We start from the raw sequence: 14,963 nt of genomic DNA on the forward strand, positions 1-14,963 counted from the left end.
TATGTAAACAGTGGTAGCCAATAGGATTGACAGCACTGTACCAAGACAATGGCCAGATTCAATCTTGATACAAACATTGCAGAATTTCCTCAAATTCAAAAGAGACATCAAGGAAATTTTGGTTAGTCAGATTAAATTTGCTCAAAGTTGTCCTGATTTCCATTTAAACATATTCTGCCATAAATACACATATGTACATTAAGAAATCACAGAATCTCTCAAAGCACTTGTAAAAATGGCTTACAAACTTAGAAGTTCCTTTAAGTGAATTCACTTATTAAATTTGAAAACATTCATTAAGTGCCCACTCTGTAAAGTGCAATTGCTTCTATCCATTTCCCCACCTCTCTCCAAGGCCTTTATTATTCCTTCTCTAGAGTAGAACAACTGAATGGCCACTTTCTCCAAATTTGTATTCCCTGTGTATTTTAAGCTTGGCTTGACTATTGCTTGTCTCCATTGTAATAGGTTTCCACAAAGGGATAAATTTCACTGTTTCACAAGTAATAGAATTCTTTAAGAATCATAAGGCATAACAGATATGTATATTAGTAAATGTATTTGTTTCAAAATTCTACTTCATGATAAGATTGCATAACATTTCAGGAGGAGAGATTTTATTGCTTTTGCTAAAATCGATTTCATTAGGGAGAGCAAAGGAACCTGAGTAAGGCAGTGAGGTCTGTGCTCTGGGCCAGAACACCAGAAAGCTGGGTCCCTGTCTCCGAAATGCCATCATTTCACTGGGAGAGCCTATCCACGCCACTTAACTTCTCAGAGCCTCTGTTTCTTCATTAGTAATACCGAGGTTTTATTGAGTGATCCTTGCCTCTTCTAGAAAACATATAATTTAATGAATTATCACACCAGTACTATGAATTTAACAGTAGTATGTTTCAAAGCAGCCATTTTTTTTTTGGTGGGGGGGGGGGCTGTCCTTTCTTGAAATCTAGGTTCTATCTAAGTGATATTGTTTCTGTATGAAGAAATAGAATGAGCTATGGTGAAGTGACTTGTGTAAATGATCTCATTCGGAAGGCACCGAGGGGATAGAGACTTGTCATTGCCAAGTAAGTCACATTTAAATTCCCTCAAGCCTTGAGAAATAATGTGAGGGAAAGAGCAAAAATAGCACAGTCATTCCTTTGGACCAAGTCGACTCCTAGGCCTCCTGAGAGCACCACAGCTGTGTATTCATCTATATGCAAAGAGAAATAATAAGAGTCATCTATATTTGGCACACGGCACTTTTCTCTATACCAGTGCACTCATCTATTAATACATTTTATGCTGAGCCTTTTGGTAAGGAAAGATACACCATGCACACCACCTCATGCACAGCTACAGACACATATTGAAGATGCTTTTTTCCCCTGAAATACAGAAAATTGCAAGAGCACACAGCCCCATGAAAACCAACCAGAATGAAACTGGAGGCAGCTGTATCTGATTGAAACTGTGGAGAGAATTGAGATTGACAGAGTTGCAGGGCTAGGAGGTTAATGAGTCCATAGTCCTGCCTCCAGGCAGAGCTGTCCTGAACCATTCCAGGCAAATGACAGCTCAGCCTCTTGGAAAAAAAAAAAAAAAATCTTCATAACATGCTTCAGTAACATATTCCATTGTTTAAACGTCCTTATCCTCATAAAGTTCTGAAAGCAATCTAAGTCCACACTCTTCTCTGTGTAATCTCCATGTTGACAGATATATTGAATAATAAATTGACAGAAACGTCAAAGATGATGAGAGCCTTAGAGAAATGGGTCACGGGATTGGTTATCCTCACCTTTCCAGAGACCTCAGAGGAGAAAATAATTAGCAAGTCTGTGGATTGTGGTTCTAGCTGCAGTAATATTATGGGCCCAACTATTTGTTTTTATAAATGAGACCTACTTATCATAAGTCATTAAATAAAAATTTGCCTTGTAGTTTATAGCAAAAACCATAGGTCTAGTAAACACTATCCTGAACTGAAACATGCAATCAAAGAATAGGTTCTTATGTAAAACAACAACAACAACAAAAATACGAAGGAAGTACAGAGCTACAGAGCTGATGCGCACACAGACCCATACTTCTTTTTTTTCTAATTCTTTTTTGTTACAATATTCTGATTTATGGGTACTTTCTTATATATAATAGTAATTAGCAGATTAATTGCCTTTAAAAAAAATAACAAAAACTTCTGGGCATTACGAATGATGAATGTGTTGGCAGCATTATATAGAGGGAAAGAGTAGGGTCAAGACCAGGTTTCAAATCCCTTGTCCACTACTTACCAACTGCATGGTTTCAAGTAAGCTGCTTGATCTCTGAGCTTTATTGCCCTCACGTGTAAGGTGGGACTGACCATACTTACTTCACTCCCATCTTGGGAAACAGAATGGGATAACATGGTGAAAGCACCTAGGATCTAGTAGGCACTAGGATAAATGTTAGCTGACCATGAATCTGGTCTGTCACACTCTGCTTTTCTTTCCTCTTCCCCATTCCGTTTAAGTTCTGGGAAGTGACTGAGGGACAAACCAGCCTCCTCTGAATGTCACTAGACCATTTCTGCTTCCATTAGGCCTCTCTTCTCTGTTGCTGATCCCCATGTGAACTCATGAGGGCACTTCCCTTAGAGACATACAGGGGAAGAGCAAGGAGACTTTCTGATGCCAAGTTAAAACGAACGCTGGATTTTAACTTGAATTTTTAAAGGATCTGTGCATGTTACATTTGTGCTAAGAACAAGTAGATGAAATTCAAATTCTAAAACACTCTATTCATTTTTAGAAATCTGTAATAGAACTGCTTTGTCCAAAGGATAAAAAGACTGATTCAAAGATAGACTACTTTTTAGTTCAAAGGAGCGAGCAATAAAGTAACTATTATTCATTTTGAAGTAGAAATGTTAATATCGACACAATTTGAAAGAGATTTAAATAACATTATCAAAGTAATATGTCCTTATTACATAAAACAGAGATAAATGTAGAGACATTTTATAACATCACTCCTAATTTTATGATCCAGAGAAAACCACTAGCAATATTTGGATCTTCTCTCCTTTTCTACACATATTCTGATGAGCAGGATTGCTTTCAAGTTCAAGTTCTGCCACTTATTAGTTGGACTTTGGTTAAGTTGTTTAGTTTCTCTAAGCATTTGTCACTGCATCTGAAAATCAGCATCAGCTTCAAAGAGTAACTGAGATGATTAGTGAGATAATATGTATGAAGCATGTGCACGGTACATAAGAATCCTTCAATTATGTCAGCTAGTGTTATTAGGATTTCTGCTATGCATTATATTTTAAATGGAAAAATGGTATTTCGAGGAGAGGAAATGAAGGTCACTAATAAGCTATTGTGATGTGGCTTCTGGAGTCTGTGTAGTACAGAAAATCCGGTTTCTCACATAATGACATAGCAGACAATTCATTGAATGCTTTACTATGTGGTTCCAGACACGATGACAGCATAGCTCATTTAATCCTCACAACAGTCCTATGAGACAGCTGGTGGTATTATTATTACTATTACTATCCCCATTTTACAGGTGGGCAAACTGAATCAGAGAACACGTGAAGTAACATGCAAAGTCTCACAGCTAAGTGGCAAAGTTAGCATTTGAGTGCAATCAATCTAGTTCCAGAGTTCACTCTTGTAAACAAATACAGAAGAGTTTAATATTGAGCAGGTATTTTTGTAAATATTACAGTTTACGTCAAACACTCTAAAAAGCACATTTTTTGCAATTGATCAGAAAAAGACCAGATAGAAAAATACCAAGAAAAGAATCAGATGTCCTATTCTTTTAGATAGTATTTTGCAATGTTCCCAACTGGCCCCTTATGTCCATCCAGCAGAATTACAGGACCTCACATTCGATCCATTTCTTCTGAACTTTGTAGGTAGCTAGAAATGGTTAGGCATCGAGCAATGTTCTTAGAAAAATAGATTTGTATTACCCTTGGAAACAGACTGTGTTGCAAGAAAGTCTTTGGCATAAAACAAGGCTGAGTGTACACAGTTGTCTCTCAGATGGTGTGGATTTGGAAACATAAGTGGACAAGCCAAACCCTCTAAGTCTTCCTTATCCTTTGAATTGAATTCCAGAATGTGTTTTTGATGTCACTATGTAGCACTTCTCTTTATCCTTATTTGTTCCTGAGTAATATTCCATTGAGTGGCTGTAACAATGTCTACTGGATGTAAACAGGTTCCCTCAGTCATTCCAACCTGAGTGAAAACTCCATGCCCTCCAAGTTCATCTACTCATCCCTTTCAGATAGTGGGGCAAAAAGAAAAGAAATAACACCCAAAGCACAAGTATGGTCAAATGATAAGCAAAGCTCCTGTCAACTTTTAGGTAAAACTGATACATTCAGACATTGCTGATGAAAGTGGAAACTAGTATATTCATTTAAAAAAACCAATTTGGCAACACTTATGGAGTGTACGGTAAAATGTTCATCCCATTTGGCACAGTTTCCCCTATTCCTGGGAATTTATCCGAAGGCAGTAATTAAAAAGAAAAAAAAAACCATAAAAGTAGAGAGAATTCAAATGCAGCGTTAATTATAAATAAAACCTAAGGAGCAAACTGATTGTTCAACAACAGACAAACAGATAAATGGAACATCCACTTGGAATATTTTGTTCCCTCAAATAATTATAAACATGGACTGTATAATAACACAGAAAAACAAAAAGCTGAAAAGCAGAACACTAAGTGATCTGTATAGTTTGATTATACCATAGGATGTAAATAAACACGAAGGTAGCAGTGAATAATGGAGGCAATGATGCAAAAATAGAAATAAGGACTGTGCGATTTTTCTTCTTGAATTTAAGTGTTGCTTGAGATTCGCAAAATAATTAACAAATAAGATTGCTGAGATGGATGAAGAGGTTTCTTTGTCATCAGAAGAGCAGGTCAATCAATCGTCTTCCCACAACCAGTGACTGAAACCAAATAATCAAACACATCAAAAACTAAACTTCCTGCCTTCAAAGAGAGCTATTGTGTTTAGAAATTATATATATGAAATGGCCTGTCTAGCAGAGAAAAGAGATTGAGAACTTCTGGAGTAGGGTCTTCAATTGGCAGTAAGATTTCACTTCAAAAAATTATATTCATCTTTCCTTCTTTCCTCTTTCTCCTTCCTTCCTCCTTTCCTCCCCCCCCGCCCCGCCCCTACACACACCTTAGCAAACTACAGCAAATATAGATACAGCTCCTTTCCTCCTTCCTTTTGCAAAGATGCTTCCCATAGGCACCAGGGTGGCTCAGTGGGTTAACTGTCTGCCTTTTGGCTCGGGTCATAATCCCAGGGTCCTAGGACCAAGCCCCATGTTGGCCAGGTTCCCTGCTCAGGGGGGAGCCTGCTTCTCCCCTTCCTTCTGCCACTCCCCCTGCTTGTGCTCTCTCTCACTCTCTCTCAAATAAATAAATTTAAAAATTAAAAATAAGATACAAATAAATACAAAAAATAAATACAAGAGTGCTCCCCATAATCATCAATGTGGCTTTAAGTCTCCCTTTTTAGTAACTTTTCATTTTTTTTTCTTTGCTTTCTATATTGATAAGACTTTTTTACCTTTCATTTCTCTTTGCTATGCATAGTTGATTCTCTAATATCCTTTTATTCACTCTCAATCTGTTTTATGTCTCTTTCAAAGGATACACTGACTGACTGGCTATATTTTCATTGTTGGTGGTGGACAGCTTTATTTAGGTCTTAAATAGCACGATATTTGGTTAAATAATTTGTCAGAAGAACTAAATGATAATGATCTGTCACTAAGAATATCCAATTATTCCTGTCTTATTTTCTTATTTCAATTCTCTGTTGCAAACAGAGGAAATGCTTTTGATTTCTTTACATTTATTCCATACAAATAGGTGCCTTATGAGGAAATTAAAGGCTCTTTTTCACCTGCTATTAAGATCGTTTCTGTCACTTAGGTTATATAGTTTGTTGTATGGCTGATTAGTATATCTATTTTTCATTCATGTTGGAGTAAACTAGCTAGACATCTACAGATTTAGTCTGTCTGCAGTAATTATGCCCTCATTTTGTGTTGCTAGTGATTTATTTTCTGAGTCATCCATACCGGAAACGTTTTTTTTTTTCCCAAGAGGATTATTGCCCTAAAGCACTTTTCAACTTCATAAATGTAAGTTTAAATGGGGCTTTTTATTTGTCATGAGTCTTGATTACAGGCAAGGACACTAATGTGACTCTACTTTTTGACTTAGATCTTTTAGCATGTGAAACCATCACGTATTTGTACAGAAAGTTATGCTTCTTAAATGGGAATCTAACACCATAGGGCGATTTCTCTGCTTTCATAGGTGACATGTCCATGCACTTCTGTTGCTTAACTGAAGCATCGTGGACGGTTCCTGGAGCTGTGCCATCATGGAAGACTAGCACTCAGCCTTTTTGGACAGGACTCACTGAGAACCTACTATGTGTTGGGCTCAGTGCGTAGTCCTGGGACACAATGGGACAAGAAACTTAACCCTCTCTCCATCCTGTGCTCTTCACCTGCTAAATTGGAAATATAACTTATCTATAAGGCCCCTTTTAAATATTAAGTCTCTGCTAAATCTAACTGTTTTCATTTCCAGAATCAGGAGACACATTTTAGTACAAACAAAACTTTTTTAAAAGATAAAGATATTTTGAGTGATGCCTGGTTCTGTATCTAGAGTTTGGTAGACAATAACAGAGTAGACACTAACTAGGGGCATCTCTGAATATGACTATAGATATGTGTATTTATATTTTCAAATACTTGTGTATTGAACACAAAAGTTTAAATGTGGAGGCTTCCCTGTGCCGTCAGAAACTTGAGCAAGGCAATGAAACATGACCAACACAACACAATATGACAAAACAAAAGTTAGAGGTTTTGTAATAATGGTAAAATCACAGAAAAATTCATCACATCTATTGAATATTTCTACTACCATGATAATGAGATAAAAAGACAGTCCTAGAATATCATACACTGGTTTCAGAAAATCCAATCTTGAACATTCCAAATGCATGAGAAGTAGGTGTTAATTTGTACCATGGTACACAAGGAATCATTTGCAGATTTTCTTTAAAAGGAACTCTTTAGGATCCTTCCACTATTACATTTGTAACATGATCCATGTGCAAAGTTTCCATTTTTGTCCAGCTTCTCAGTAACAAACCTATTTTGTAAAGCGCAGTCTACTTGCAATCTTCTTATACTATACTAAGCAAGACTGAGTAACCTCAAGGTCGTTCAGACTGGTTGTTGGCTTCTGGAGGAAGACAGCCCCAAGCTATTTAAGGAATATCTGGCTGCTGGAGACCTTGGAGCCAAATTTGTGGCTCATCACTAGCAAGTGTATGTTTTTTAGACATTAACCTCGCTCCTGGTTCCATTTAACTTTTCTATTCTTAATTTTCCCTTACCATGTTTAAAAACACTAATTTAGAAAATTTCTAAATCTTTTTCTTAATCCAAGTCTTTTTATTTATTTATTTTAATTTTTCTCTAAATCTTTCTATATGAAAAAAAAAAAAAAACAAAAACTCAGTAATCTTCCCCAAATTGTTTTTGGTGCGTATGTGGATGTAAATAAATAAATAAATAGGGATCAATAATTTTTGTGATTATTGGGAAACACAAAAGATCAGAATTATGAAACAGCCCATTGCCTTAATTTTGTTTATGCTGAAATAGAAAATAACCATTAAAAAGTGCCCCTTTTTAACAGAGAGTAATTTGTGTTGATAAACAGAAAGAGCTAGCATGGGAAAGTGACTTATTTAAATATATGACTTTATTTGAAGTAATCCTAATAGTACTTGTTCATAAATTAAGTTTAAACAACATGAATCTGCATAAATAGACTATGACATTTTGACAACTCTACCTCAGTTGGTACATCAAGGTTGATTTATAGCATGACCCTCATGAAAATGGCTATGGCATCTCCGTTAGCACACACTGAAAGGACAGTGATCAGTGAAACTTCTGTGATTTCCACATGAATCAACAGTGGTGCATTGCTCAATGTAACACTCAAATTACATCATGTTTAATTTATGTGGAAATGTTTGGATCTGCTTAAAATGTCTGTGGTAAATCACTTTGGGATCTTAATTGAATATTTTTCTGTGATAAATTATTCTTAAATACTGAAATAATATTCTGACAGAACTACCAATTTATTTTGAAAGGTTCCAACAACCCCAAATATTATATTATTCTCGTTGTATGATCGAAAGCTTGCATCCTTCAGGAATTTATTTTACTGTCCTGTAGCAAATAACTCTAACATTTGTAAGATGCTTATTTCCATCCCATTGTCGGTGATCATTTTTTAAAATCCAAAATAATTTTGATATTTTAATATATTAAATATCACAGTGAGTTTTAGTCTCTCCAATATGAAAAAATGCTTAGACTTAAAATCTGACACTCTTTCTCCCAATAATAAGGTACTTAATTTAATATACTAAAGTAATAATGCTCTATTTCTAGACTCGATTACTTTATTATCAAGAATATTTAGGAAAGCAGTTCAATTTCATGATAGAGACTAGTTGAAATGTCACTCTTATGATGAGCACAGGAAAAATTTTATGTGAAATCGAGAAATAAATATTTTTAGTCATAAAAATATTATCTAAAACCAATAACTTCCCAGGTACAATCTCCACAACTATAAAATCCAGAAACGAGAAACTCTTTGGGGCCTAAAAAACTACCTGATAAAACATTTAAGTCAAATAAACTCTATTTTGAAATTTTTATATCTATTTACTCAGAGCAATAATTCCTCTAAGTAATATAATTAAAATAGATACAAATTTATATTATTCCAATAGTTACAAACTTACATTAATCTATGGCCTTTTGTATCATTTTCCAGAAAATGAATCAACAACAAATTAGGAGACTGTGCCTAGTCAGAATTCTTGGTTGCAAGTAAGAGCAAAAACAAAGCAACATGATTCAGTAAAAAGGGATCGGGGGACTGAGTGGGTTTCTTCCGTGTTGTAGCTGAGAGGTTAACTGAATTTTATGACTGCCCTCCTCTGCTACACTTTCCTTTGCCTTCAGCTTGAAACTCAGTGGGTCATGATTCTTGACCCAGTATGGTGAGGGATATGAGCCCTTGGTGGCCTTGCTTAAATAAGGCAGCTGTAAGGGGCATTTTCTTCCTACCCACAAGAGTAGCAGTAACTCTACTTTCCCTCCAGGGGAATAAGCAAACAGTAACACAGTGACAACAGTAACCATCTTTTCTCTTTTGATTTTTGCTTTTACTACTTACGTAGGGCATGAAGAACCAAATTAATTAGGTTCAGCCTTAGCTTCTAGGTCAGTGGAACCCCTATTCTCATGGTGCTATTAGAATCCAAAATCAAAAGAACAGAAAGCAAACAAGTGGCAAAAGAGTAAGTATAATCCTAAAAGCCTCCATCACAGTTTTGAACCCTAGGATTCCAGACTTGTGTATTCTGGCCAAGGGGAAAAAGAAGTCCACGTGACAGTCATTTGTTCAGAACACAAACCACACCCCGTTCAGAACACAAACCACACCCCATAGAACATCAGACTCCTGAGGTGTTGACTCTTGGACAAAACACATCTAAATCTTCAAGGATTCATTCCTTCTGAGTAATGGGGCATGCAATAATACCAATGAATTCCTTGAACATTAACCCTTTGCCTTGTTTCTTTAACAAAATTGTTCCTTTAAACTGAAGCCATTTTGCTTGGGAAACCATGGCCTTGTATAAGGCAACCAATTAAGCTATGGCTCGTGTAATGACAAAGAAAAATGACCAGGTAAACAAAACAAACCCAAACTAAATAATCAACTGCAATAAGGAAAAACTTCTGTTCCCTACTCTGCATTGTCCAAAAGATAATAGGGTAGTATCTCACACAGACAAACTAACACTAAATACTCCTTTGGTCCACTAGGTATCATGCTTTTCAAGAGTTCATGATCAGTTACCGATAACAGAAAATGGAGTATTCAAGGCTGTAGCCAGATGGCCATTGCTATACATAATATTCATTCCCTCCACAATGAACACCTGGTTCATGAATCCACTGGGCTTGCTGAGAAAGGAAGTTGATACGTATATACTGAGTAGGTCATCTTATCTACACTACAGCCCTTTTGGTGAACGTATAACTTCCCGAAAAATATACTCACATTCTAGGCTCATTCTGAGAGATCAGATCCATTCAGTGTAACCTTTCGCCACACTCCCTCCACAACCCTCCAATCCTGCTTTTCCAACCACCTTGCCATCCAACTAGTCCATTAGTCATCGAAATGGCTGTAGATTCCTGTTCTGGTTATCTTTGTGACACAAAAAAAATTCACCCAACATAGCAGTTTGGAACAATTATTTCATTATGATCATGAATTCTGCAGATTAGTAATTCTGTGGGCCATTGGAGATGGCCCTTCCCTGCTCTGTAATGTCTGCTGCCTCAGCGAGGAGTCTTAAAGCCTGGTGATGATTTGGTGGCTATGGGCTAGAGTCCATACCTGGTGCCTAGAATGGACTGACTCAGGGACTAGGACTGGTGACTGGAGCACTTACTTGGGGGCTCTCTTGGTGAACACACAGCATGATACCACAGGGTAGCAGGCTTTCCCAGTGATCACAGCAAATAATTTAATTGGATGTTTCACTTCTGCATATTAGGATCAGGCAGATCAAAATTTCATTCCTAAAATGACTAGGATTTTAAATTCCTTCACCCTCAACCAGGCCAGATGAAAGCTGGGTTTTGCCAATTTCACTGAGGTTCTGTGCTGCCACTCACTACTGGTAACAACTTCTTTTAATCTGGGGTCCTAGTTGCACAACAAAAACTGACTCTGGGTCCACTAAGCAGAAAAGACCTCCAAGGGAAGAATACGGGGTGGCTTAGATAGTTCATGGGAGGGCTGAAGAACCAAGCTCAGAAAGTGGGTCTGAATTAGGCACTAGGAAGCACGGAATGTAGGGAAGCTCATATCTCATGATCAGCGTGGAGGGGACAGTGCCACAGCAGTGCTGCCATTGGATCTGTGCCATCCTGGTTGATAAGAATAGCCGCTATCACTGTGACTTAACTGCTCTGTTGCCTCCAGAACAGCCCTTACCTATCTCTGGTTCAGTTACTTCCTCCATATCTGAAATTCCTACACAGACCTTCCTGCCAGTGACACCTAAGTGACTCACCTGCATCTTACTCTTGGGGTAAGAAGAGGGGATGGATGCTCTTCCAGTTCCTTCAAGGGAAATGGGGGTTTGCCTCACCATGTTTACAAACAGAACTCCTAACCCAATAGGAAAGGGGTTTGGATTGTGGGCAGTCAAAAATAAAGCAAATACCCACTGAACATGATTATCTAATTACTTAATAATTAAAAAGGATGGGTGAAGTAATAGTAAAGTAAAATTAATTCAAGCAATTTCTTTTATAATAAGAGTCCCCAAGTCTAGCTTTGATAGTGGCACATAACTGGGTAAATAATTTAACTTCTCTAGTTCTCTTCCTCATACATAATATGAGGGTTTGACCTATGATTGCTAATTTTCATTATAACTAACTTCTTTTCAAAAAAACTATTGTCAGTATTATTTGCAGAGGCTCATCCACATGGTGGAGCCGTATGCCTAGGACTTGGCAGTACCCATTGCACTAGTTTTATACTATTAAAGAAACTCTTGGTGAAACAAACTGGCTAACTTTTAAAGTTACAATGGATTGTTTTCATGTGTGTGTATGAAAGATTATTGACTGAAGTTGGTTAAATTGAATGGTTATACATCTAATTTTCCATTGTGTATGCAGAAATGTGGGGGTTTTTTAGACACAGTGTTGTTTTGTGTTCTGAACTCCCAACACAGCTTGACTGTCTAGAGATAGCCTATAGCCTGGAGAATGGCAAACTCAGGAAACACCCTTCCCAAGAGAGCGTGGGTTCTTGGTACAGAAATCTTTTCATGAAAGATTTGGTTCCAAGGTTCTCTATGAGGAAATTTGGGGACTTTCCATTTAATTCACCTCGTTCTGAGTCATTCCTTCAGTGGCCTCAATGTCACCTCTGAGGATGATCCAACCTTTTCAAGACAATACAGAATCTTCTCTCTCCCCTTTGGGGTAAGATCACAAGATCTTTCCTTTTATTTATACATTATCTTTAAAATATGGCTATGGTACTCCCCTAATTTTGGCTGTTCCAATAAAAATTGAATCTAAAATGGGGATTAATGGCTGTTCATTACATTGGCTCTGAACACTGGCCCTAATGGAACTGGACAGAATTTGGAAGATCAGAACCAAAAGCACAAGCAGGACTATAAGTTGGGTGAAGACCTGAAATATGAATACAAAAAGATAGCTGCCATAAAGATAAGGAGGTGGAGATACAATATTGAACGAGAGTTCAAAGCTTGGCTCTACAGCCAAGGAAAAAAGGATAGGCACATCACCAAAACAAGTGACAAAAGTTCTAGAAGTTCAAACATGTCTTTTCAAAGATGAAGTAGACTACTGGACACAGCTAAAGAATACTAATTAGTTGGCAATTTATTACAGATTACGGGGAAGATTTGAAAGCAACACGGTTTTTAAAAGATGTTAGTTTTATCACAAAATTACCATTTTACAAAAAATTGCAAAAGAGAAGAGACCATTGAATATGAGTTAGTTAATGAGCTAATAGATAGGTTTGGCAGCTGGTAATAGGGATCCTGAGCCTGAGAGGCCAGGGTTCAAAGTATGCGAATGTAAGTCACTGCAGGGAGCAAAGCCCAAGTATACAAAGCAAGATTATCCGAAAAATGGATCAGAGAGGATACTCACACCTTGGAATCTGAGTTATCAAGAATGGACTGAAACTTGCAGCAAAATTACTTGAATTTTGAGTTTCTGTCAACATCGAGAGAACACAGTCATAGATGCGGTTCTTCAGCTGGGGAATCAGAATTGGCAGGAAAATAAAAGACGGAGAGACATAGAGCTGTCCTATAAGTAACAGAAGAATGAAGTGACATCATAGTTAGATGATAGAGTATTTTTTATAAAGTGAAGCCTATAAAGTGAAGTCTTTTGATTTCTTCATTTAAATTATGCCATGATTCAAATTAATTTATGTGTCACCAGAGATCAATTAATATTTATTTTAGTCATTTCAATTACAAATATGGTCATAGGAAATGCATATTTGATTGTATATGACCTAAAATCTGGAGAAGCCCATTTGGTCACATACTTGTTCTCACATCTTACTGACCTATCACTGAGTCCTACCATAGCCCCTGATCATCTCTCTACTTATCCATTTCTTTCCTTCCCAACGGACTCAGCTTAGCTCAGGTCTTCAGCTTAGTTTATGTGGGTTACTGAAATGTCTTCTCAATTTCCATCTTCATACTTGAGCCAGAATGATCTTCACAAAACAAATATTACATCATGCCCCATCCCACTGTCTTTATTAGCTCTATTACTGTCCACCTGTGCAACTTTTGTAAAGTACTTTTAGTCTTCGCGCCTCAGTTTCACTACCTATAAAGTCACGAGCTGTGAATACTAAGTGAGATAAGTTTAGAGCAATATGGCACCCATATAAGCATGAGGAAAGCATTACATATCACTCTTATTTAGAATGACATCCAAATTCCTTGCATGGTGTTCAGCATGCCCTTGCTTTCCTGTCTGACATTAGCCCTCATCATTCCACATTCCACAAACCATTCCCTGCCTTGCACCAGTTACACTCTGCTTTAGCCATACTGGACTACTTACAGCTATCTCCAACCTTTTTTTCATTCTTTCTCTTCAATCAGGGTCGTTGCATACACAGCTATCCTTCTGTCTGGAAAGTCCCAGCCCGCAGAATTTGCCTGATGAAATTCCATTCTTCTTTGGGACTTAGCTTCATGGTCATCTCCTTTGCAAAGGCTTTTCTGATTTCCTGAGCTTGGACCAAGTGCTCCTGCCTAGATGCCCTGCAGTTAACTGTGTTTTCACTTGCCTTCATAAACTCATTGCAACTGCTTGTTTCTTTGGCTAGCTCCCCTCCTTCGTCCACAAAATTTATGGAGGCAGAATTCTGAGGGCAGAGCCTGTGACAGTGCCTGGCACATACAGCACATGCAACAAATAATCTGTTGCCTTCCTTACTGAATCGGCCACTTATGGTATAATATGGTTGTTATTTCAAAAGCGAAACAAAGCAACGCAAAACATATTGGTGGCAATTACATAATCATCCTATTTGTTTCCTTCCCAAAATATTCAGACACACTGGAAACACATAAGTAAATGTGGCATTTGGAGTATAAATATGCCTCATTCAAAAAGGAAGCTTGAAACCATTATATGCATGTTAAAATGTACTGTAAAAATATGCTTCATGTTACAAGCTACAAATTATTGCTCCAGGTAGAGAAAAAAAAATCAAATTCTCAACTATTTATATCCACATTTATAATTATTTCTTACTTTTTTTTGTCTGTGTGTTTTTTAGTTCGGGCTTCTTTTCACTCTCAGATAAACATGATGTTCCCTGAACTTGACTTACTGGACTGTAACCCAGGACTGCCTGAATCGAAGCACACGGGAGAAATACAGATATATTTTTATTCATTATGGCAGATGCTCTTTGAAACTTGACTTGTGAGAACAGAAGTTCAATGAATGTGTTTCACATTTGTTCTTCTGACAGATAGAGGCCAAATGACACAGTGTAAAGATCCTCAACTAAGTGACAAGAGAAAAACTTGTGTCCCGGAGTCCTCTTTGCCACTTACAATAGCCTTGTGACTGTGAGCGTGTCCTCCCACATCTCCTAGGTTTAGAATAGAGAAGAAAGATGTTTTAAGTGGCACAGCATGGGCGGTAGAAAGGATCTGACACATAAGTGCCAGGGAGTCCTGGTTTTGCCCCTACTGCTTGGGTGAC

General features: G+C 37.4%; 1 long non-coding RNA gene across 6 annotated transcripts in view; it reads right to left on the reverse strand.

Moving 5' to 3' along the window:
- Positions 1 to 14,963, reverse strand: part of LOC131827154 (uncharacterized) — a 65,493-nt gene that overhangs the window by 25,414 nt on the left and 25,116 nt on the right. Inside the window, exons 3-4 of one of the 6 annotated variants that reach the window (XR_009351912.1) lie at positions 13,806 to 14,604; positions 12,864 to 13,025 (exon numbers count right to left, since the gene is read on the reverse strand). The exons of 4 other annotated variants lie outside the window; for them this stretch is intronic. This is a non-coding gene — a long non-coding RNA (uncharacterized LOC131827154). The remainder of the gene's footprint in view (positions 1 to 12,863; positions 13,026 to 13,805; positions 14,605 to 14,963) is intronic. One more of the 6 variants, XR_009351913.1, reaches the window with a different exon arrangement.

This window comes from Mustela lutreola, chromosome 3, assembly GCF_030435805.1.
Source record: "Mustela lutreola isolate mMusLut2 chromosome 3, mMusLut2.pri, whole genome shotgun sequence".
In the NCBI taxonomy this organism is placed as follows: domain Eukaryota; kingdom Metazoa; phylum Chordata; class Mammalia; order Carnivora; family Mustelidae; genus Mustela; species Mustela lutreola.